This window comes from Manacus candei, unplaced genomic scaffold (assembly GCF_025592945.1).
Source record: "Manacus candei isolate 608988 ecotype Guabito, Panama unplaced genomic scaffold, ASM2559294v1 h1tg000015l, whole genome shotgun sequence".
Classification (NCBI taxonomy): Eukaryota; Metazoa; Chordata; class Aves; order Passeriformes; family Pipridae; genus Manacus; species Manacus candei.
In genome coordinates, this window is record NW_026138063.1 from 7,929,219 (window position 1) to 7,952,099 (window position 22,881).

The 22,881-nt window shown below is 37.1% G+C and overlaps 1 long non-coding RNA gene across 1 annotated transcript in view; it reads left to right on the forward strand.

The window, feature by feature from the left end:
- Positions 1-22,881, forward strand: part of LOC127468409 (uncharacterized) — a 284,645-nt gene that overhangs the window by 115,222 nt on the left and 146,542 nt on the right. Inside the window, exon 5 of the long non-coding RNA XR_007903558.1 lies at positions 17,655-17,716. This is a non-coding gene — a long non-coding RNA (uncharacterized LOC127468409). The remainder of the gene's footprint in view (positions 1-17,654; positions 17,717-22,881) is intronic.

The window sequence follows — 22,881 nt, forward strand, 5'->3', positions numbered from 1 at the left end:
GTACATTAAAGTGTTAAATCCTCATCAGATATGAATTGACATTGCTGTATTAACATTATAATAACAATGATGACTTCACAGAAGATCAGCATTTAGATTTTATTTAAGCATTTTTAAGATTTTAGATTTTACATTTTAGGTACCATCATGCAGCAGATACAAACCTAAAGGCATTTTTAAGGTGAATTGAAGGTACATATCTTTATAGCCCAGTGTGTAATTCCTCACTTGAGGGTTTTCATAGTTTCTCATTCTGCTTCCCCTTGAATTTAGCTGATTACAGCAAAGAATGACAAAGCAGTCTTAACTCTATTGGGTGGATATTCTGCCCAAGCAGATCTATCCAGTTTGCCACGTGCTCATTACTGTCCTTTCCAGAGAGCACTGTATATATAACATTATATATATATTTGTGTGTGTGAATATTGTGTATTCATTTTAGTTGTCTTCATCTGGTACAAAAATCTGCTAGATGATGTTCTAGAAATCATTTTTGGGAATCATTTTTAGAAATCACTGAGAAGAGTACAAAGACCGAAGAATAGATATAGGAATATTAGAAATCATGAACTGAACTTATCCCTAGCAAAGAATTAGAAGATAATGAAAAGGTGAATGCTTTGCAGCCTCCAAAGCAAAATCTCTCATGCAGAATCACAAGGGTAACCAATGACTGAGAAAAAAGATAAATGAAAGAGAAAATAGATCCTGGAGTAAACAGCTGGGGAAAACTGGAGTCCTTGAAAGCAAATACTTTATTGATTTGTCCTGTCTTTTGGCAGTAAAATTTGCCTGGTATTCCCTGTTCTCTCAGAAACAAGACTGCAAAGATAATCTTAGTTTGTCAGCACTGTGCATGTGATCAGTATGAAGATATGACAAAAAATGAAGTGGTACCTTGAAGTGAAAATTATTTCTCTTACACTTTACCACACTGTGCAAAAGCCACGTTAAAATTTTTTTCCAGTCCACATTAAATCCAAATGCTACTTGGATTCCATTTCAATACCCCTGATTTTCATACCAGCCTCTTCTCTAGACATGGGTGATCTGTCTGAAGAGTGGAGAGACACTACCATGTTAAACCCGCAAAGGCTGCTCTTAGAGGAAGCTGTCAAACAGCTGGGGTAGAGGTAACTTCAGAGGACACAGGCATGGCATTACAGCACACTGAGCTTTGATGCAAGTTATCTTCCTCTTCCAATGGTGCTCTGGCATCAATAGCATTTCTAAATCTCCTCCAAAAAATTTTGCTGGTGCATCCAATAAAAGAACCTCAGAACATTTCAGAGATCTTATTGCCTCTTGAGTTTTACTATACTTTTTTCAAAGGAAGGGACACTTCATACTCACATGCTGCAAAATCTGCATGTAAAAATGTTGTTTGTCTTTGTATATTCATTACCAAATGTCAGAAAAAAAGTGCTGCAAATAAAATAGCATGAGAGAGGTGAATTGGATGCTTCATATGCAGGGGATACCCAGGATCTCTACTAACAGGAATTAATCTTTATCAGACATTATTAGAGGAAACCTAAAATATCAAGCTCACAGGAGAGAAAACTGGCTTTTGGTGTTTCGTGGCCTTATTTAGTCTTACTGAGATTTGAAAATTTTATGCTTTTGTCTTATTAGGACCTTTTTTGTAGTCAGAGGTGAGATCCAAACCTCCTGCAACTAGAGATATTGATGGGGAGTAAGGTTTATGTCCTGAATTTGGTTTTAAATGTTCTTCTGTGGAAAGGACTGTTAGAGTAGGATCTATTGAGTATAAGGAGGATGACTGACAACTGGCTGACAGAGATGTGCTGATTATACTCTCCCAGCCTGACTGTCCATTGCTGGCTCAGCAGAAACATCAGATCTTCATCCAACCCCTTTACTTAATTCAACTGATAGAATCAATCAGAAAAACTTGTTAATTTAGGAGAAACATAACATATCAGGATAAATCCTGGCAATCTATGCTTGATGAATCCCCAAGTGCTAAATGCTAAATAACTATATAAATTTATAACTGATTTTTACATAAATCAGTGTTCTGGCTGTGATTTCCAGACTTCATTCAAATTAAACAAAGTAAATTTTCATGAGACAAGTACTGCAAAATCTTACCTAAGTAAATCAGATCAGAATTTTGAAGGTCAGTTTCCTTATGTGTTTTGCAAATTAAAATTAGATCACAGTGAAGCTGGTTGGACTATATAGAGAAGTGTAAATTAATATTTCTCTTCTGTTTTAGGATCAAGTCATATTTTGCAGGGCAAAGGGGACTTACATGGTGTGATCTAGACTCATTGAATTTTCTCAAAGTTTTGAATGCTGCTCTCCCATTCACAAAACACTAGCACATAGTACATCATTCAGCTGCTCAATTTGGCAAAGCAGGACAGTGCTTGCTGATTCAATAGTGTGCCATTGTCAGTTTGCTTAGATGAGAAACTATCATGGAATGCTTTCACATGGATTCTACATGTTCTCACTCCTATCAATCTTCCCTTCTTCCAGTTCTTAATTTCATTCTTGTACTTGGGTAGGCAGCATGATTTAAATTGATGAGTATCACATCCCCTATATGTTCTTACATTCAAAATACCCAGGGATGAAGAGAAGGGCAGAACTCCAAGGCATTGAGGCACAAGCTACTATGGGAAGAAGCCAATGTCAGAGAATCAACTGGCATGGATCCCACAAATGCTGTTGTGAAGAGTGATTAATCTTAATTTTGTTCTGCAAAAATGGGTCTTGTAAAATTCTAAAGTATACTTTATATAAACTTCTACTATTTTTAGGCTCTACTTTGATTTAACAAATTTTGCTCTGGTGAAGTTGTGGACAGTTAGGGGCTCGGGTTCTGTGACACTGTGTGGAATAGCTTGTGTTTGTTCAGAGTTGGTTATTATGTTCTGAACAAATTTATATTGAAGATTGATAGGTAGTTGCTTGGCTTTTAGAAGTAATATTTCATAGCACTGCAAAGTTGCACAGCAACAAAAGGACTGTATAAAGAATATATTAAAATGCACAATGCATTTAACATGAACATGATAACCTTATTGTTACTGGAGCTACTGATTAATTCTCACATCAGGGAAATATTGATATACAGCTGCCTATTCATTTTGCTCAGCTATCTTTATACCATACATCAGTCTCCATGCTGAGAGCCTCACAAGGAATTTGGCAGAGGGGGTGAGCAATGCAGGTTACAATGCAGCAAGTTAAAAATTATGGGACCTATGTCATCTCTCTGTGCTAATTTAGACAGTGCCTTCTACAGTTTATCAGAATGTCACCTTACCCTGTAAAGCGGTATAGTGAAAACAGAAAATCTGAATGATAGTATAAGTCCACAGAGCACACCATGGTGCTCCTCCAGTCTTACAACCAATGTGTACTTGTCCACTATCTTAAAACAACTTTAACTTACACTTATTTCATGGCTCAGAAGGGCTCCAATCTATCCCAGGGGGTAAATACGATGGGGGGATGTTCTGGACATGCTCCTTTTTTCAACTCACTTTACGCTGCCAACTGGCAAGAGGGAAAATGTGTGATACTAATTAATTCCATCAGCCTTATACTCCAGGAGACTGTAGTTACACCGACCTCATACTTCTGGGAATAGATGTGTCTCAGTATAAAGCCACAGTGAGTCAGGTGTGTTTCTCAAAGTGGTCATGGTCAAAGAGAATCTGTAGAAGTAATAGTGTATGTCCTAATGCTCACCCAAAATAGTGTGCTGTGTTCCCAGTGAGTGTGCTGAACATACTACTTGCTGGTTTTGAACTCTGCTTTTAGTGTATTGTACAGTTGGAAAATCAAGAAATTAATAAAAATCTTAAGTACTGAATCTCTTAATTTTCCGGACAAAATAATACAATTTTTGGAGTAATCAGTTAAGCTTTAGTTTGTAAAACTCTTAAGACTAAATCTTGAGCACATGCAAACTACTACAGCACCTTTGACTTCAGTGGAGCTGAGTTAATGTGCCTCAGCTATCAATGTGTTACTAGTGAGTAAATAAATTGTTCCATGTGTAAAATCTATAGAATCTCTTAAAAAAAAAAAAGCTTTCTGGTTAAATGACCCAAACTAAACCAAACCAAACACCACTCTATGAATGAGAAAGTTGCCTGTTTATTTCTATATATTGTTTCAGTAACATTGTCGCAATTGGGAGAAGGAAAAAAAATCAAAAATAGAAATCCAACAATCATGGTGAATGTAGCATGCATACAGAATATGCATATTTTGAAGTACTGCTCTTGTAAACATTGCTGGTTGGGAATTAATTTTATGCTGCTTAATGCTAGTCTACACTGTTTCATTTCTAACAGCAAACTGAATGAGATTTTTATGAGAAAAAGAAGGAAGGTTTGCCTAGTTCACATCTTGGCGCTTAGGGTATATAAACAGATATATTTTCTTTTAGTCTAACCTTGTCTGGAAGATATAGGAAAACTAATTTGCCTTATTTACATATGGCACAATCTATCCAGTATTCAAGGGTTTGTCAGAAACAGGAACATTGTGCATTTCCATGGTAACAGATGGCATGCTGACAGTATCTGGCTCGTTGCAGCTTCGTCTAGGCAGGCCAGCAATTAATCAGCCATCTACATGCACAAAATTCTTTGTGAGTGAATGGCACTGCTCCTCTGTAGTGCTGCCTGTGCTTTTACAATTTTTGTATTCCTGCAGGGAGAAGTACTTTTTTGTCTCTTATGCTCATTTTCTGTAGCTTCCAAGAAAAACCCCAGTAAATAATACGAAAATGGAAACAAGTCTGCACATAATTTAGAAAAGGCATTATTTCTTTAGCATATAAGATGTGTGAGGATCTTGGTTTTATTCCATTGCTTTCCTTGTTTCCTCTCCCTCCCTACTTTTCATAAGCTTTCTGTGCCACGTGTTTCCTTCAACCTATTTGACACAGGTGAGGTTTTTGCAAACAGATAACTCTCCGAAGGTGTGCAGAAAGGGACTTGTCATCTGGATGGCTGGTCCATGGCTTTTATGCCCACAGGAGTGCTGTGCTTAAAGCGAGCCTGAAGCAACATGCTGAAAGCCCCTCACTGCCGGTTTAAACGGCGTTTTATGTCTCACTGTGTTTGCCCACTGGCAGCTGCATTGCCCCATCAGGGCTGGGGAACTGATCCTGCTCTTACATCAAGTGACCAATCTGATTCATAATTAGTGCAAGACTTAATTTTTCAGGGATCTTTCTCTGCCCCCTGTTTTGAATGTGCTGTGGGAGAAAATAAGCTCCTTAGAATGTTTGCTCGTTCCTCGTGTGTCTGCTTAAGGCAGAGCTGGGTTAGAGCTTTGCTGCTGGTACTCATAGTTGTAGTTACTATTGATAGCACTTCATATCCAGCTGCATAACAAGGTCTTTCTCCCTTCATCTTCTGGAGAGATCATTCATAGATTTTCCTTTTCAGGATGGTTATTTTCATGGCTGCTCCTTTACTGAATTCAAAGCAGAGAGAATCAGCATTTGATTTCAGAGTCATGGGATGTGAGGCTTCAAGGGGTTGTGTTGTGTTGATGAACCTGGGATCTGGTGGCCCATGTGAGGTCAAAATATTTGCAGTACAACTGGATCTTTAATTATTTTTTTTTAAAGTCTCTGACACATGTCAAAGTCTAATCTCTGAGTTGAACCTCTATGTTGAGTAGGATTAAGCTTTCTTTTTGAGTTTTCCTGTACACAATCCAAGCAAATTTTGTATTTGTTAGAGGATTCATTTACTAAGCTATAGCAGTTTTAAGAAGAAATTTGTTTCTCAAATATTCAGGTTCATTGTAGAGCAGGATCTATTCTTGTCATTGAGACAAGTTACAGACAGCAAGAATCTTGGCCTAGGTTAAACAAAATCTGCTTATGTGACCTAAGATGACTCAAAAGAAAATCCTAGACTAGCCTTCACTGCTTTGTGTCAAATTCATGTTTTTTGGACAAGTTACAAATCCAACCTCTCTTCTAAAGAAGTTCTTCTTCACTGGTAAGGTTGATAGTCAGCTTTCTTAGTCTTTATTTAATCTTTTGTACCAGTTTGTTTTGTTGAAGGTGTTTTATGCTTTTTATGAGTTTTGTCACTGCATGTTTCCCTCCTCCATTCTAATTAGTCTCTGCAGACTCCTGAGGAATCCACAGAAAAATCATGAGATATAGTTCCCCAGGATTAGTGAACATTTGATCCTGCATGTTTTTCACTTGAAACTTGTCACTGTGATTTCTAACTTGGAGACTGCGCTAGGCAAGGGTGATGGTTTTGGCTGGGATAGGGTTAATTTTCTTCATAGTAGCTGGTATTGGACTGAGTTTTGGATTTGTGCTAGAAACAGTGTTGATAGTTACAGGGGTGTTTTAGTTGTGGCTGAGCAGTGCTTGCATAGGGCAAAAGTCTTTTCTGCTCCCCACCCTACCCAACCAGTGAGCAGGCTGGGGGTGCTTAAGAGATTTTGAGAGGACACAGCCAGGACAGCTGACCCAAGGGATGTCCCAGACCATATGGCATCATGCTCAGCAGTAAAACTAGTGGGAAAGTTGGCAGGGGTAGCTGCTGCTCAGGGACAGGCTGGGCATCAGTCAGGTGGTGGTGAGTAATTGTTTTCATTTCCATCGCTTGTCTTTTTTCAGGTTTTATTTTTCTTTTTCTTTGTCCCTTACTTTTTCATTCTTGTTATTAATAATTCAGTAGTAGTGGTATTTCTCTTTTTTAACTTATTAAATCGATTTTAGCTCAACTCATGAGTTTTCTCACTTTTACACTTCCAATTCTCTCCTCCAACACCACCAGAAGGGGAGGGAGAGAGTGGCTGTGTGGTGCTTAGCTGCTGTCTGCAGTTAAACTCTGACAGCAAAAGAAGACAGTCTCATGATAACATAAATGCTCACCTTCAATTAACTAGTGGCGAAAAAATCTGAAACACAGTGAGAAAGAAATACATAAGTACAACCCAGCAACTGACTTTCCTATTAGCTTATATTTTTGTTGTATGTGCCTTGGTCCCTTATCCAATTTGGTCAGAAACTGGTTCTTTGCAGCAGGAGATAGTTTGTACCTGAACACCTCTTGTCCCAGAGCTGCAGCAAAGCACACTTCTTGGGAATTCTGCAGGAAGGATCCTTGAAGGACCAGAGGTGACCTGCTCGACCATAGCATGTCTGATCCCACCAAACTTCCACTATGTGTACAGTGCTCAGGATACAAAACAAGTGAGATCTGAAATTACCACTAGCATATTAATTTATAATTGAAATTAATCTTTTTATTAGAGCAACTGTGTATTAGGCAACGAGCTGTCATTTAATTTATACACAGTACAAGCTTTTGTTTCATTCAGTAATACAACTAGCTGGCTGGGGATGTTGTACAATATAGTCGTGCAGTGCTGGACTCTGCTAGTTGACAGTGGTTCCCAGAAGGCTGATTATTGTACTTTTGTGGAAAAGATGTACTTTTGTATTAGGATGGGTACATACAAATGTATATAAGGAGAATATATATATATATATGCATGTAATACCCTTTATTAAAATTTTGGTTCCTTTTACTCTAGCAAACATTCTAATTGACCAATCCATTTTTAAAGAATTCATTTTAACAGAGAAGTCAGTCAGAAAATGCCTCCTCCACAGATAGATGTTGTAGTGCTTTCCTTACTCTCTTACCTCCACTGAATTAGTTCATCAGAGTTGATATCTCAGCAGTGTTTTTAGCTACACGATGCTCACATTTCATGTACAAAACTATGTCATAACTCTCAAATAATTTTCTTAATATTTTGACAGAATATGTACATGGTTTCATCAGAAATAGACTCAGTGATCACTTTGAAGACAGTTTAAGCCAGAGTGCCATGGTTTGCTCTTTGTCAATTAGTGTATATGACCTGTGTGTAAACTTCAGTCATAGGACATTTGAGGGACTGTTACGTATTGTAGGTTCTGGAATTTAAGCTGCTACTTTAGTAAAATAGCCTTATTTGACTGGTGAGATTTTGGCTTTGCAAACAATCTATTTATACAGCGGGTTTCTGTATTTTTGTCTGTGTGGTGTTTTAGTATTTTGTTGTTATTGTTGGGGGTTTTTCAGGTTACTGTAATTTGAGTATATATTTTTCATTTAGACAAGTTTTTAGTCATCTAATGAAATTGCTCAGAAAAATTTAAGTCCCTCTTAGTATCATTCATTTTTTTCTCCTCTCTTAGCTTTCAGACTTTTACTTTCTCTCCTTCATGCTCCCTTTTTTTTTTTTTATACCATGGAATGCACTAGAAAGTTTATTAACTGAGATTTTGGTTTTCCTGAAATCAGTCTGACAGGAAAGTCATTTTTCACTATGTTTTCCTTTTGCTGTTCATGTTTTACCTTGATTTTGGTTTTAAATATACATAAATATATAAATGGTGAGGGTTTTAAAAGCTTTTTTATGAACTTGTATAGCTAGTTACAGTGCAAAGAATAATTAAGATTTAAGCAGTACAGAATTGTAAGGATCATTGGATCATGAGGTCTATTTTCTTGAAATTACAGGTGACAATATTATGTTTTTGCCACCAATGATCCCTTCATCAAAATAAAGCTGATTTCTTCTGTGAAGATCCTGAGTAAGGTGGGATGTCACAAAATCTTAAATTTGACTGGGCTAATTTTAAGATGAGATCTGGATGTGATGAGAGTTTCTTCTGTGTGGAAGAAGTTAGCCACAGCATATGCAGCACCCTACACAAGCTCCATGGAGTCAACACACGGAGCTCATGTCTGATAAGAGGATAAGGATTATTTAAATACATTTGATAATACAGAGAGAATATATTTAAAGAGGAAAATAAGTACTTACTGAAATGAATAGAGATATTAGTAAATTTTTTACTCACCAATGCATTAAAATTTTTAGGCATCGATACTGAAAAATATCATCAAACATTGGGAATAATTCATGCTTAAAAATTAAGACCAAAAGGCATTAACGCATCACAAGATACCTTTAAGGATAAATTTTGATGGCATTGCTAGGGTTCCTTACATTTTTATATTTAAAATTTCCAAACCTCCTGCTCCTCCTACTTTAGACTTCATTTATCCCAGTAGGAAGACAGGGCTTCCTCAGCAGTCAGCTTGACTGAGGGAAGACATGGGGGTTGATTTTGCTGTATGTGGCCAATTACGTTGACCTTTGTGATGGCAAGCTTGGAATCTTGAGTTTTTCTCCTATTTAGGACTCCTTCACAGCAGCATAATACATTGCTGCCATGTCAGTTTGTGGTCTAATATTTTTACAACCCAGCAATCCACATTTGGAGATTGTGATTAGCATCCTTAATTCCTAGGGGGGAAAAAAAAATAAAAAGCCTTGTTAGAACTAGAAAGCTGAAGTCTAAAATAGTCCACCTGCTGTTCTAAAGAGTATTATTTTAGTGCCCTGGGGACATGCAAAGTTGTAACCTACTGATGTCAGGATTAGATTTTATAGGGCTTTTTAGTGTAAGTGTTTTTGATAACTTGGCAAAGCATTTTCTGTTGTTCATTGCTTTTCGATGTTTCTTAAAAACAGCAGTCGAAGATCCACAGAGACAAGAGCTTATAAAATGGATGATGTCCCATTTCTGTTTCACTATAAGATATTATTTGATAAGAGATTAAGATGATTGTCAACTAATCTTAAAAGAAAATAATTTTTTGTAGAGTTATTTTTTTAAGTTTAATTTTACTAAGTTTATAATTCCATGGTTACTGAGTGTAATGGATTTGATTTTCTTATTGTAACTTTTCATGGTGACAGTAACTATAATAACATAGATACACAAAAATAACATAAATATGCAAAAATTTGTTTTCTATAATGAGGGTGTTTATGCTACTCATTTTGGTGTGCCTGACTGACAGTAGGGAGGCAGAGATGCTTGTTTTGTCTTCAGTAGTGCTTAGATTCACAACTGCTATTGCAATAAATTCCCTCCATCATTATGAGATGAATCAGTATTCAGGTAAGATCTTGAAAAATGTATGCTTTCTCTCTGTAGGATTTAGGTTTTGGGAACTGCATTTGGTGTCACTGTCTCCTATGGAGTTAGCAGGAACCATCAGTCCCAGCCTTACTGATGGTGGGCTGCTTGCATCCCCTGGCTTCAGTGGAAATTTAATCTGAACTTCTTAACTTATGAAAAGGAAGTTTAGATTATTCATTAGGAGATGTTCAAAGGCAGGTAGGGCAGAAGGGTTCATGATCACATGCAGGTGACTGCTGCCATGAAGGCTTGCAACTTAAGACAAAATACCTTTCTCTAGGGACTGTTATTCTTCTGGTTATGCTTTATTCCTGTTATTTACATGTTATAGAAGTCTGTTTTCTAATCATAAACATACTTAGCTCTTAAAATTACAGTTTGGAAAATGTTTGAGATCTATTTTAAGATTTTTCAGTGAAGGTGATGATGGTTATAGTAGCTGATTTATTCATTAACTGTCACCCTTTTTATGCATTTTTAATTGCAAGCAGCCTATGAGTGTCTTAAATCTATTGAAACAATTCTGTGAATAATTTCTGCAAGTAATTTTCCATTTGCTCTGCTTGCACACTGCCCTATACATTGTGCTCACTGAACAATTGCTTTTTGCTGTTTTGATGTTTTCTTTATGCTCTCTACCTGTTGTTTTTTATCATTTTCCTAGGCAGTGATGTGGAGAATACTCCTTCCTGTTAGGGAGTGGGAAGATCTCAAGTGGGAGAATTGCTGAAAGGTTCTGGGGGAAAAAACACTGCAGGTCTGTCCTGTTTTTCTACAGGGCACCTAAGCTTTCTGGTTACCCTCAGAGAGGATATAAACTTGGATAAGCTTTTACCTGTCTCACAGCAGAGAATATCCATCACATCCAATACTTGTCTTTTTCTCTCATAGAGTTGTTGTGTTTTTTAAGCCCTTCCTTCTTCCTCCTTTTGCCTCAAGGATGTTGTCCTTTGTCTGCTGGGCTCTTTGTCCTGTGGTTGATCTTAGTTCACTTGTGCCAAACCATGAATCTTGACTGCAATATAAGTGCATCGTGTGGGGGTTTGCTTGTTGGTGGTGTGAAATGGTAGATTCTGTTGGTGCTTTGCATGAGCCATGGATGATCATGGCTTAGAAAGGGTTCTGTGTGAAGTCCTTGCTGCTGAACATCCTACTGGTGCAGAAGGACCCAGGTCACCAGGAATGTGCTGTCCTCTTGTGAAACACTTACAACACCCTCCATCCTTCTCTCCAACTGCCATTTTTAAGGAAGGAGAAATCTTCCTGTGGGACTTTTTAGGCAAAGGTAGGACATTTTAGAGGATGGGTCTCAACCTCTGAGCTTATACCTCTCAGTTGTTTTCTACTTGAAAACCAGAGTGGTGGGTGGTATTGCTATTCTCTAAGTTGAGTCAAATTCTCACCTTTGCTTACTGTCATATTAAGGTGAAGGTGTCACTTTGCTTGTCTTCTAAAAGGAATAGCAGAAAACTGATGCTAGGTGTTGAATCCTGGCTAAACCAGATTTGCTTAACAGATAGTCATAAACCTCAGTGTATGTGTGATTCAGCTTACTTTTCCCTCTTTCCTCATGCAAAACAGGTAGTAAAATAATACATGGTCCTAAAGAAGAATCTCAGTGATTCCAATTTATCAGAGTGCTTAATTGAGTCTGTGAATTTGGCCTGCTAACTGATGATGATGAAGCTTCTCAGGGGGGCCCTATTAACACTAAAATTATTTAATATTTTATTAATCAATTACTGACTCTTTTATGTAGATAATGCTGCTATGGATGGTCCATTAATAAAATGTGTACTAAATCCCTAGAACAATTTTCTAAATGTTGAAAAATGACTGATTAATAGCAGACTCCTACTAAATGTTAAGAAAACAAAATGTACAATTTTTTTGGTACTAAAAGAAAATTACAGGTAACTCCAGATGAAATGATAATTAGAACAGCAAGTGGCACTGTGATGGAGCAAATTAAATCCTTTAGGTATCTTGTGGTTATTTTGGATGAATCTCTACTTTCTCTAATCACTTGGATTATATTGTTCAGAGAGTAAATTTGTGATTGGGGGATTAATACACATATAATTTGACTCTGGATGCCAAGAGAATTGTAGCTCTCCATGCTAAATATTGTCAATTACTTATTCTGGTTGTATAATTTACGATGCAGCTTCCTGATAAATTCTGATTCTAATCCTATCAATATATAGTAGTTTTTGTGTTTATTTGTTCAGCTTGGTATGAAATATCATTGTATGTTGAATGAGAGAAAAAAAGGGAATCAGGAGCCCCTGGTTACCTGCTGTTCAGCTCATCACTACTACAGACTGCACTGGGAGCCTTTTAGGGCTCTTGCCTAATCTCTGGTGCTATATTCTTTCTCATGCCTCTTTACAACAGTGAAGAAAAAATTAGATTTTTCCGTCACAGGGATCACAACCACCTGCAAAGGCTTAAGAGCCTTCACCAATGCTGCCTAATACAGGCTCTTCTATCTATCACTAGATGAGGAGGTGAGAAAACCACTGGTCAGTGAAATACCTATCTTTGTTTTCTTATAAGGCAAGATACTTAAGGATGAGTCTGGCATTAGATATGTGATTAATCCCATTTTAATCAATGTGATTTAAGACAGATATGTTCTGAAGTACCTTGTTGAATATCGGTGTGGAGAATGATACACAGATTTTGAGATACAGATATATAGATATTGGATCTCTTTGTGGTTTGGGTTTTGGTGGTGGGTTTGGGGTTTTTTTTTCTTTCTCTGTTGCCTGAAGCAGAAAAGATACTCTGAGATAGCAAAAAGCTGAAGTCTGATTGTTACAAGCAGAAGTTTAGGGATATATTAAACATGGCAGATGTTCACATCTGCCATGAGTTTGAAGAAATTTTGGTAGCATTTGAAGTTTAGCTCAGTTAATTTTTTTTTTTGCAATGATAATTTCATAGAAAAATATTAGGATTTTAGATGGGCTAAAAATAGTTGAACAATGGGCAAGGACATATTAAATATCTCTCTAAATTCCAGGACAGTGCCAAGGGATCAGGCAATACTGAGTACTCTTGAATTAAATGGGAACTTATTTACTACCACTGACGAGTCAGTAAGGGAAGCATTGAAAACATGTTCAAATAAGCACTGGAACAAAACAAACACCTGGGGCAGGGGCCCAAGTCACCCAAGATTTTATGTGACTCTCAGCTATTTAAAAAGTAACAACTCAAAGGACCATGTGGACTGATGTCAACAAGAGCTTTACTGTACATGTTTGTCACATGTTAGTGATGAATAGCTCCAAGATATTAGGATCATTCCAGATGCAAAGTTTGGAGGGGTTTACATCTAGATTTTGTTTTCTTCTGTGATAGTGGCTAAATTCACTGAACATCTATACACTGTGTATTTTTCTTAAATGAATCAGAATTCAGGCTTGCCAGGATTGGGGTTTGTGTTTGTTTATGCATATTATCAAGGCTTAAAAGGACACTTACCCAATTTGCCATCAACACACTGCCATGGTTTAAGGGGAAGGGAAGAGAACCCCTGGGGGTGTATGAGGAATATGTGAAAATCTGAATCACATAGATGCTCTTTTATTTACAACCATAATTTATTTTCTATTTAAAGACAAATTAAATAGGAAATTAAAGAAAACATAATACAGCTCTGGTTGAAGCAGAAAATTATAATTAAATCAGTGAACATCTGCATGACAGGGTATTTTTTAAAAGGAACTATTTCTTGATTTTGATTTTTAAAAAAGTGTGAGGAGTCTGTGACCTCAGCAGCCGCTGATTCTGAATAAGTGGTGGATGCCAAATTACCATTTGTGTCTTTCCGAAAAACATCCGTGTGTCCTCCTTGTGTCCAGTACTTTTGCTGATGTCTCTGTTCAAGGAATGAATCCAAACTCACAAGTGTGGAGTTGCAGGATGTAAAAGTTGTTGATATTGACCATTGTATCAGAGAACTGTCGGTGTGTACTGACCTTGAAAAAATATTTTGCTGTCTAACTAAGTGTGCTGTGTGGCACATGCAGGGTTTTGTTTCTGCACAAAATCTGTTACCCTGAATGCTGTTTGCATCTGTGTGTGATTAATGACTTCTGTCTCCAGTGTATGTACAGTAACACAACCAAGCAATGCACTGTGAGAGTCCCATAATTCCCTGAAGACGTTTCATCACAATGAGATGCATTTTCAGTTATTATGCAGCTTTTTGTGTTCTGTTTTGGTATGAACAGTCAAATATTTATTCCTTTTATACTAATTTCCTCTGTACCCTTCATTGTTCTAACTCATCTTATGCATGTGTTCACAGTAAAACTGGAGCTGAATGCTAAACCAGTAAGAGTAACATACACTGATAGCATAATGTATAAAAGCATCCTAAATTCTCTGGGAGGGAATTGTTATCTATGGAAGCTAAAATGCACTAAATTCACTTTTTGTATCATTATTTTGAAATTTAGGATTTGTGTGTGTGTGTAGGGGAGGATAGTTTTGCAAAAGGTAACTATTATCAAGGTGCTGAAATTAATTGACTGCTTTAATTGAGGTAGATTACTAGCTAATGCTTTCTTGAATACAGTAATTCTCCTATTAAATTATCTTTGAATAATTACCTGAAATTTCTCAGCTGCAGGGACTGATGGCTATTTAATTGCACAGTGATGTTGCTATATAATTACTTAACAAGGTGTCCTTTAATAGTTTAATTCCCCTTTCCCAAGGAAAAAAACCCTATGACTTCTATTTTTTAAGTGCTGTGATTTTATTTATTAATTTACAGATAACTTTGTATCTGAAACAGTAAAAGAAAGCTATTTGTTGACTTGCTTTTAAAAGTAAGTCTTTTGATTGTTCAAGCATAGATTTGGACTCAGAAGCATTTTGGTACAAAAAAAGAAAGTGGTTAGGCATTCCTTTAGCTTCATTATATTTATTTTGTGGGTTTGTTATTTGGTTTATAATGTACTTTGAATGATACATTAGAAGCTCAGGTCTGATATTCAAAAGACCTAATTATTTGTGTGCTGAGTTTTGTGAACAGGGAGCTGTCCAGACAATGGTATCTCCTGAGCTGAAGCAAGGCAGACTGACCAGGAATTTTAAACCTGTATTTATTCCTCTTGGTCGCAGAGAGTGAGGAGATTGTCTGCTTGCTGCTGGTTCCTGAGCAGTGAAAACAGCTATTTCGTAAAGATGTTGAAACAAAAGTTTGGACTATTCAGGGATCAAAAGACAAAAAGGCCCAAGATCGTGCCACAGGGTATAAGTTTCCTTGCTAGTTCAGGGATATACTTTTTTTTGCTGGCAAGAAATACCCTACATTGAACAATACAAAACTTAACAGCCACAACAGAACTTGTTAAGTCAGAACTTGAGGCTGAAGCTGGATAGAGCATTATGGAAAACTGGAGAGGAATGGTAGGATCATCTCACCTCTTCAGTTACATAAACATTTTAATCTATATGTGTCTGCTGAACATACAGGTTACCCAAAACATTACATTCTGACCCTTGAACAGAATCACAGAATGACTGGGGTTGGAAGGGATGTGGTACATCTAAAATGTGAGGGCTTTTAAATTTCCTTTTAAAAACGGAATTATATGCTCATAGGAGTTACTGATCAGTTTGAGTTTTACACTGCTTCCACTGATCCACAGAAGGTGCAATCTATGAGCATCTCCTCCTGGGAGCCTAGCTCTGTTCTCCAGAGGCTTGAGCCTTTGATTTTTAACGTGCCAAGTTCTATCCTAAATAGCCTTCAACATGTATGGCAGCCTTTTACAATGAGACTGGTGCAGAGCATGTACAAAATAAAAATGTATGTCACTAACACACCTTTTCGAACCTCTTTGAGGAAAAGTTCCAAACCCCCTATTTCTGTATGCCACTTTAAAACCAGAAGGGAATGATCAATCCAGTGTTATAGAAATAGTGTCTGTCCAGAGGGATTTTTTTAGACAAATCTCTAAAGGATAAAGCCAGCAGAAGAATGGCTGCACTGGATCAGAGCAAAGACACACGTAGCTCAAGCTGTCAGGAATGAAGGCATCAGTACCACATGTTATTTCATGAACATACAATCCTTGATTCATACCATCTAGTGTTATCTCCACTTCTATCAGAGTGGAATAACAAAGGGGCTTTTTAATATCCATTGATCTTGCAAGCCTGATAAGGGATATTCATTGCCTGATATTCAAAGATGTTCAACTTCACAAGATGACCAACAAATCAGGCACTAAAGATTAGATTTTTAATTAGAATAAACTGTAGAGCTGTTGACTGGATGGGATTTTTGTCAATTTGCATAAATAAGACTGAAAATTGCTTTACATTCATAATATTTTCCTTAATGCTTCAGTCAGGGAGTGGCAAACCCAAGAATAAAAGCACAAATCCATCTCTTGTCTTCTTCTAATTTCTTAGCAGCTTATTATCAGCAAGATAGTTTTTTCCTTGGGTAAGAGAATACTTGGGCCTTTATCTCATTTGATCTTTAAAAAAAATTGTAATCTTTGGAGAGTGCCCCTAGAAACTTCTACCAGAGAAAAGTGGCCCAGGGTGTATCTGAGATTGAAAAGTTCCGTGGAGGAGTTGAATATGAGCAGAGCTCTTGGCCACTCCTCTCTTACAAGTATCACTGTTCCTCTTTCACCCAGAGCACTCAGGATGTACTGCTGAAATTTTCATTAAATGTTTGTAATGACATAGGAACATAAATATTACATGTTTGTACTTTAGACCCAGAGGTCTAACATTGTGACTGGAGCTCAGCTGTGCTAGGTCCTGTATGGTGTTTTTTATTAAAATCCTAGAAGCAAAACACTCCTATCCTGAAGCTCCTTCAGCCTGCTGGGGGTAGGTGGTGTGAAGGATATGTGGTGTGATGTATACAGAAAAATTAAGGGACATAGGGGGCACCTCTCCAGAACATTTCCAAGTCTCCCAGAAGTTTGTAAGGCTCTTCTCTGTTTTTCTTGCTTTCTTATTCTTTTCTTTCCTTGTTTTCATTCTTCTTTGCTTTGACCTCTGCTTGTTCTTCATCTCTTTCTCCCCCCATGCAAACCCTCCCTTTTCATTTCTGACTCTACTTCACTCCTCCCCTCACTCATTCTCTTCAGCACTGCAGCAATGGTAGTCAAAAGAAGAAAGGCACAGAATTATCTGTTACTAAATGGGTGGTGCTGATGGAAAATTAGGGAGGAGGAAAAGAGGAATTAATTATCCATAATATAAGGGTTAAGAAATAAGATTTTCCCAACTTACACTAATATCTGAAGAAATCCTAAATTTGTGAGAAATGTGAACATTCCTTCATCAGAAGGCTCTGTAGCTATACTGTTAGAAAAAGAAAGAGAGGGTCAAACCTTGTTTTTATCCCTGCTTTCTGTAAGTAACCTGCAAATAGATTTTTTTTTCTCAAGGTTGCAGAGCATCTGCTGCTCCAATTTCTCTGCTTCTTAGGAAGGATGAGGTGTAATTGTAATCTGTTGCTTTGAGATCTTTCTATGAAAGCCATGAAACAAGTACAAGATATTATTGCTAGAAGGCAGTGTATGTAACCAGTCACTGGCTAGAAGATCACCCATTAATTTTTGTTTTGTTTATTTTTAAAAAGGTATGTGGCTGGTATGGAGAATATGCCAAGTCAGCTGGATGAGTCAGCACAGGCAACACAAAGTGAGTGAGTTTGGTTTTTCTTAAAGAAAAGTATTCACACTCCAAGTCAATTTATTGCAATATTACTGCAATTACAAAGCCAGAAAAGTGCTGTTGACATTTTCTTAGGGTTTTCTATTGGAAATGTGGCTCCATATCCACCTAGTGGAGGAGCAGACAGTTAAGATACTCTGTGTCTGTGATTGTTTACCCTAAAATAAAGGAGAAAAAAACATAGCCTCCACATGTTATTGTTTTCAGTACTGTCCTTGAGCAAAAGCTAATAACACGTATTTACAGTATGTGTCCACAGATTTTTCTTATGATAACTTCAGAATAATGATAACAAAAAGCATTTTTCCTTGTAAATATGTTTTTGCAAATATGTCTGTGTTGGTGTGAAGTCTCACTGACCACTCAGCAGGTCAGAGGTTTTTGAAAATCAATTCTTTTCTGCTCCGGAGTGGAAACACATCAAACATCACCTCAGAACATATGAGCAGACACTATTTTTGTGGGCATTTTGACTTTATATTTACAAATTAGGCAGAATGCTGATAATGTCCAAATAACCTACTATAAAATACAAAAGGCAAATCTGATTGCAGAATCCTTTTACTTGAAGGGACATGCAAGATGATAAGCAGATGCTTAGACCTTCCTTAACCCTATGCAATGCTAGGGCTGGAGAGTGACCTGAAATTTGAGAGGGGAATTAATAGGACATAAAGTTGGTGGCAATGGCATAATATTTACCCCCTTTGCACTATTTCATATACAAAAGTAACTAGAGAAAAAGATTGTGGTCTTCCTTCTGATGTTTTGCTGCTACTAATGTGAGGTTGGATCAAGTAGTGAATTAAACAGCAATGTTTGGGTTGTGCTTGGTGGTTTTTTTGTTGGGAGTGTGGATAATGAGTCATCACAGGGCTGCTCTGGACTGTGGGGTACCAGCAGGGGAAGGAACTGAACTGCTGTCAGACATTACCAGCAATGGCAATTGCAGACAGGGATCACACAGCTCTGTCCAGAAATGCCTGTGATGAGCACAGTTTGGTAAATCCATGAATCCAGGCCTCAGTTTCCTTAGCTGTTCTGTTAGCACTTAAATGAAGAGAAAGTGCTGATGTTTGCTCTTTCTGAAACTCCTTTTTTAAAATTAAGTCTTATTCTACGCAGGTTATTGCCTGCCCCCCATAAGCTCTATTGGGTTTAATTTCTTTTTAATGCCAGATGAAATATTTGGGGGGTGGCTTTCCAATAGGTGTGTGATTTTTCATTTAGAATTGTATCCTCAATTAATAGACCGAGGGAAAAATAGTACTTGTGGATTTTTATGTGTTTCTTACAATTTATTTTTTTTTCATACCTCAATTGGTGAGCAGAGCAAATGAGTTATTTTTCACTTAATGGTTGTAACAAAAGTTGTATGTCATCTTGGATATTTAATGCTTTTTCAGAATGAAATGTAGCCATAATGTTTGGGAAGTTTTTAAAAAAATGAAATTTTCTTAGGATGGAAATACCAAATATGTTGAAAAAATGCAAATTTTTAACATTTAGTAGCTTTAAATGTTTTTTAGTAGATGACTTTTTCTCTTGGATGAAGTATGAATGTGACAGTGAGCGTTGAAAGTTTTGCTTCTCCTTGTAATTTTTTGATATGCCTTCAGAGAATGGGGTGAGCTGAGTCCTGTTGGAGGGATGGAGGGTAACAATTTCTTTTGTGAGCTACAGGCCCTGCTTTAAGGAGCAGGAGATATCAAAGATTACAGGACGGGAGAGCAAAGATCACCACTACAGGACTGAAAGCCAGCAGCTCGCTCAGGGGCTGTCAGGTGGCAGAGGAGGAGCACTCAGCATTCAGGAATGCCTTCAAGGCAGCAGAAGGAAGAATTTACTGGGGAAAGTAATTTGTTAATCAAAGTCCCTGAGTATGCAGGAACTGGGCATGGGGGCAAAGACCTGCCTGTAAAGACACAGGTGGGTGCACAGTTAGTGCTGTGTGTGTCATCTTTATTTCAGTTCTATCCAACATTACTTATAATAAAAGAAATATTATAATAATAAGAAATAAAAACACTGATACCAGATTAGTCAAGAATTGCCCAGATAAAGCTGCTATAGAAATACAAACATAGTTTTGTATCAATGGCAATGGTGCTAAGTTTGTATATGTGAAGTGTGCCTTTCCATACTTCATATATTTCATTTTCTTTAACCTCATCACTTAGTTTCATTATTATTCTATTATTTTTTGAGAAGTTATCTCTAATATCTCTCTTGGCTGCCTGATGCATATTTTAATCACAGAATAGAAATAAAGTTCTCAGATCTCAGTTTTGCATGAAATATCTGAACGTTTGCCTGTCTCGGTACATGGGAGTTCATATGTCAGTCATGTGACAGGTCCCATCTGGGTGTTTGACTCTCTCACATGCTGGGTTTGTGGGGTCTCCTTGCCATGCTCAGCTGTGGTCTGCAGGTACATCCAGGGAGCCAAACTCTCAGGTGGCTTCTTGGATTAAAGGTCTCAGTTGGGTGGCTGATCTCCCTCTGCTGCTGAGCAGACCAGAGCTTCTCACCTGCTGAGGTATCCCAATACCAGGCTGAAGGTTAATAGGATCAACTCTAGCACCTGGGATGCTGAGGCCAGAGATGATCCTTACCTCAGTCTGTCACCAAAGGTAGAACCCTGTCTGTAATACAGAGTGCTGAGTGGGAACAAATCAGTGAGTTTGTGTCCATGAGGCTGAATAGGTGTGGTAGGGTTTCTGTCAAAAGGATGTGTTCATTGCTGTTCCTTGCCTAAAGTAACCTGAAAATATGGAAAGATGTTGAGACATGAGGTCACTGCGTGAAGGACAAGTTTTTCAGTTCAAGTTGGCAAAATAAATTGTTTTGGCATAAAACAAAAGAATTATCATTTTTTTATAAAACTTAAAATGCCTTACCCTGAAGCAAAGTAACTGTATCATCTTCAGCCTTATTTCTTGTCATGCTGTAGAAAAAACTGGGTTTTGATCAACTGATTTGTATATCTGGTTCCTGTTTCTATCTGGTTCCTGGCAATCATGGATGATCAAGACCTGTGAGATACAGTAGCTGTCCTTCAATATGCCAAGTATAACATTACAGAAACTGTATTTTTAAAATGGATATATTAATCCAGCAATTTTAGATTTTGTTACAAGAATCTTTTCTGATACTTTATTTATAAGGATGTAGTTTTGGATATGCTTTGGAGTAGATAGAACTGAGACAGGCTCTCCTTTTGTGTGGAAAGATTGTAGGTTTTTTCTCCTACTTTTGGTGGAGGGCTAGTACTTGTTTCCCTGGTACTTCTTGAGGTGATGGGAAGACAAATTTTGGTCATCATGGAGGTTCAAAATTAAACATTTTCTAATACTACCCCTGCAGACAGAGTGCTCAGGTGTTATAGCAATTACATATGATATCAAATTTGAAGTTCTGCACATATAATTTATTGCTAAAAGCAAAGTTAATAAGATTGCTCTACCTTTAAATCAATACTTTATTACAAGCATAAATCTTAGAATAAAATTAGAGTTGCAAATTAAGTTATTTGGATCAAACACACTGGGTTGAACTCAGGTTCTTTGGATAACACAAGTTGAACTAGGTCTTCTTTTGTGGATCTCAGCAAAAAAATAAGATATCAATTCCAAAATTTCATATCAAGGTGTCCATGCCTCTTCTCTTCTTTTCACAGCCTCTTGTGATTCTATTTTACACTCTCTTCTTTTCCTTTCTTGAATCTTGGAGCTTTCTTCTGTCTCAAATTCTGGATATTGGGTATTCACTTCTCAGTACTAGGGGAATACTTACCTTGTTTCTGACTTTCTGCTGAAGTTTCAAGTTCTTGTTATCTATATGATAAGAGATAATACATTTATGCCCGAAATAGTCATGAAATATTCTGGTCTCTGATTTAGATTTATTTAATCTATTCAAATGATAAAGACTGAAACACAGGCTATGCATGTAAAGTTGGCATTCATGTGCTGCTATGATATCTCAAATAGCAAACCTACAATCACTACAAAAAAGTACAACATAATTCTAGCTGGCCTTAAGCCATTACCCTCAAATTACATATTTTATTAGAATTATACTACCACCTAGGGACACTTAGAAGTCCACCTTAGATCCTGCTTCCAAACCCTGGGTTTGTTAATAATAATGGAACCTTTTTTTTCTTTTCTTTGTATGTAGGAGGCAGAGTTGGGACATTCTTAACAATATATCTTGCATTGAATCTATAACTAATAACTAATAATACAATTTAAAAGAAAACAGCATCATCTTAAATTTTTGAACTTTTGTAGGCCTTTCAACAAAAAAATCGAGTTATCCTTATTGTAATACATTTCTTTTGAAACCTTGAAGATCCTTATATTTGGCTTGAAAATATTTTGGTTACCATCATTCAAACAGTGATGCTCAACAAAGAGCAGGCAGGTGATGTTGGTGCCCTTGGTTTGGGTTGCAGCCAGGAGGGGGCACAACAAGTGGCTGTTCCCTTTCACTCTTTAGGAAGTTCATGGCATAATTGGAGAAAATTTGTGCATGGTTTCATACAGCACCTTTTTATTCCACTTGTAATGTGTGAGGGAAATAGTGGAAAGGAGAAAGAGGATCAGTGTTATGTAATAGGAGAAATGCATTTTCATTTTCTTTTCCCTCACATCTTTCTTTGCGTTTTATGCATCTTTAGTCTTCAAATAGCGCTTAAGACACAAATTTCAGAACAGTTTTCTTTAGTTATAATAAAAATCAGTTTTTCTAGATTTTTATAAAAACTTGTTTCATCAATATTGTGTATCTGGAACAATGTAAAAGGTTGTCATGAATATGGTTTATAGGCGTGTCATTCACATGTGAGAAGTGTGATCAAATCCATGGGTCCTGAGGGTCTATAAAGTCAAAGCAATAGTTAGATATGACATTTTTTACTTTGGGTAAGACTTTTAGCACGTTGGGCAATTAAGTATTTGTGTGCACCAAGTATGTGCTCAACTGCTTGTATAATTTCCATGAATAGCTGGTTGCACACATAAGTACATAATTAATTAGCTGCTTGTGCTATTAACTGCCATGGAAGCTCAGTTATATTAGTTTGGTTGTTTAGGAGTGTGTGTGAGAAATTCTTAGTGCTTGTCAGA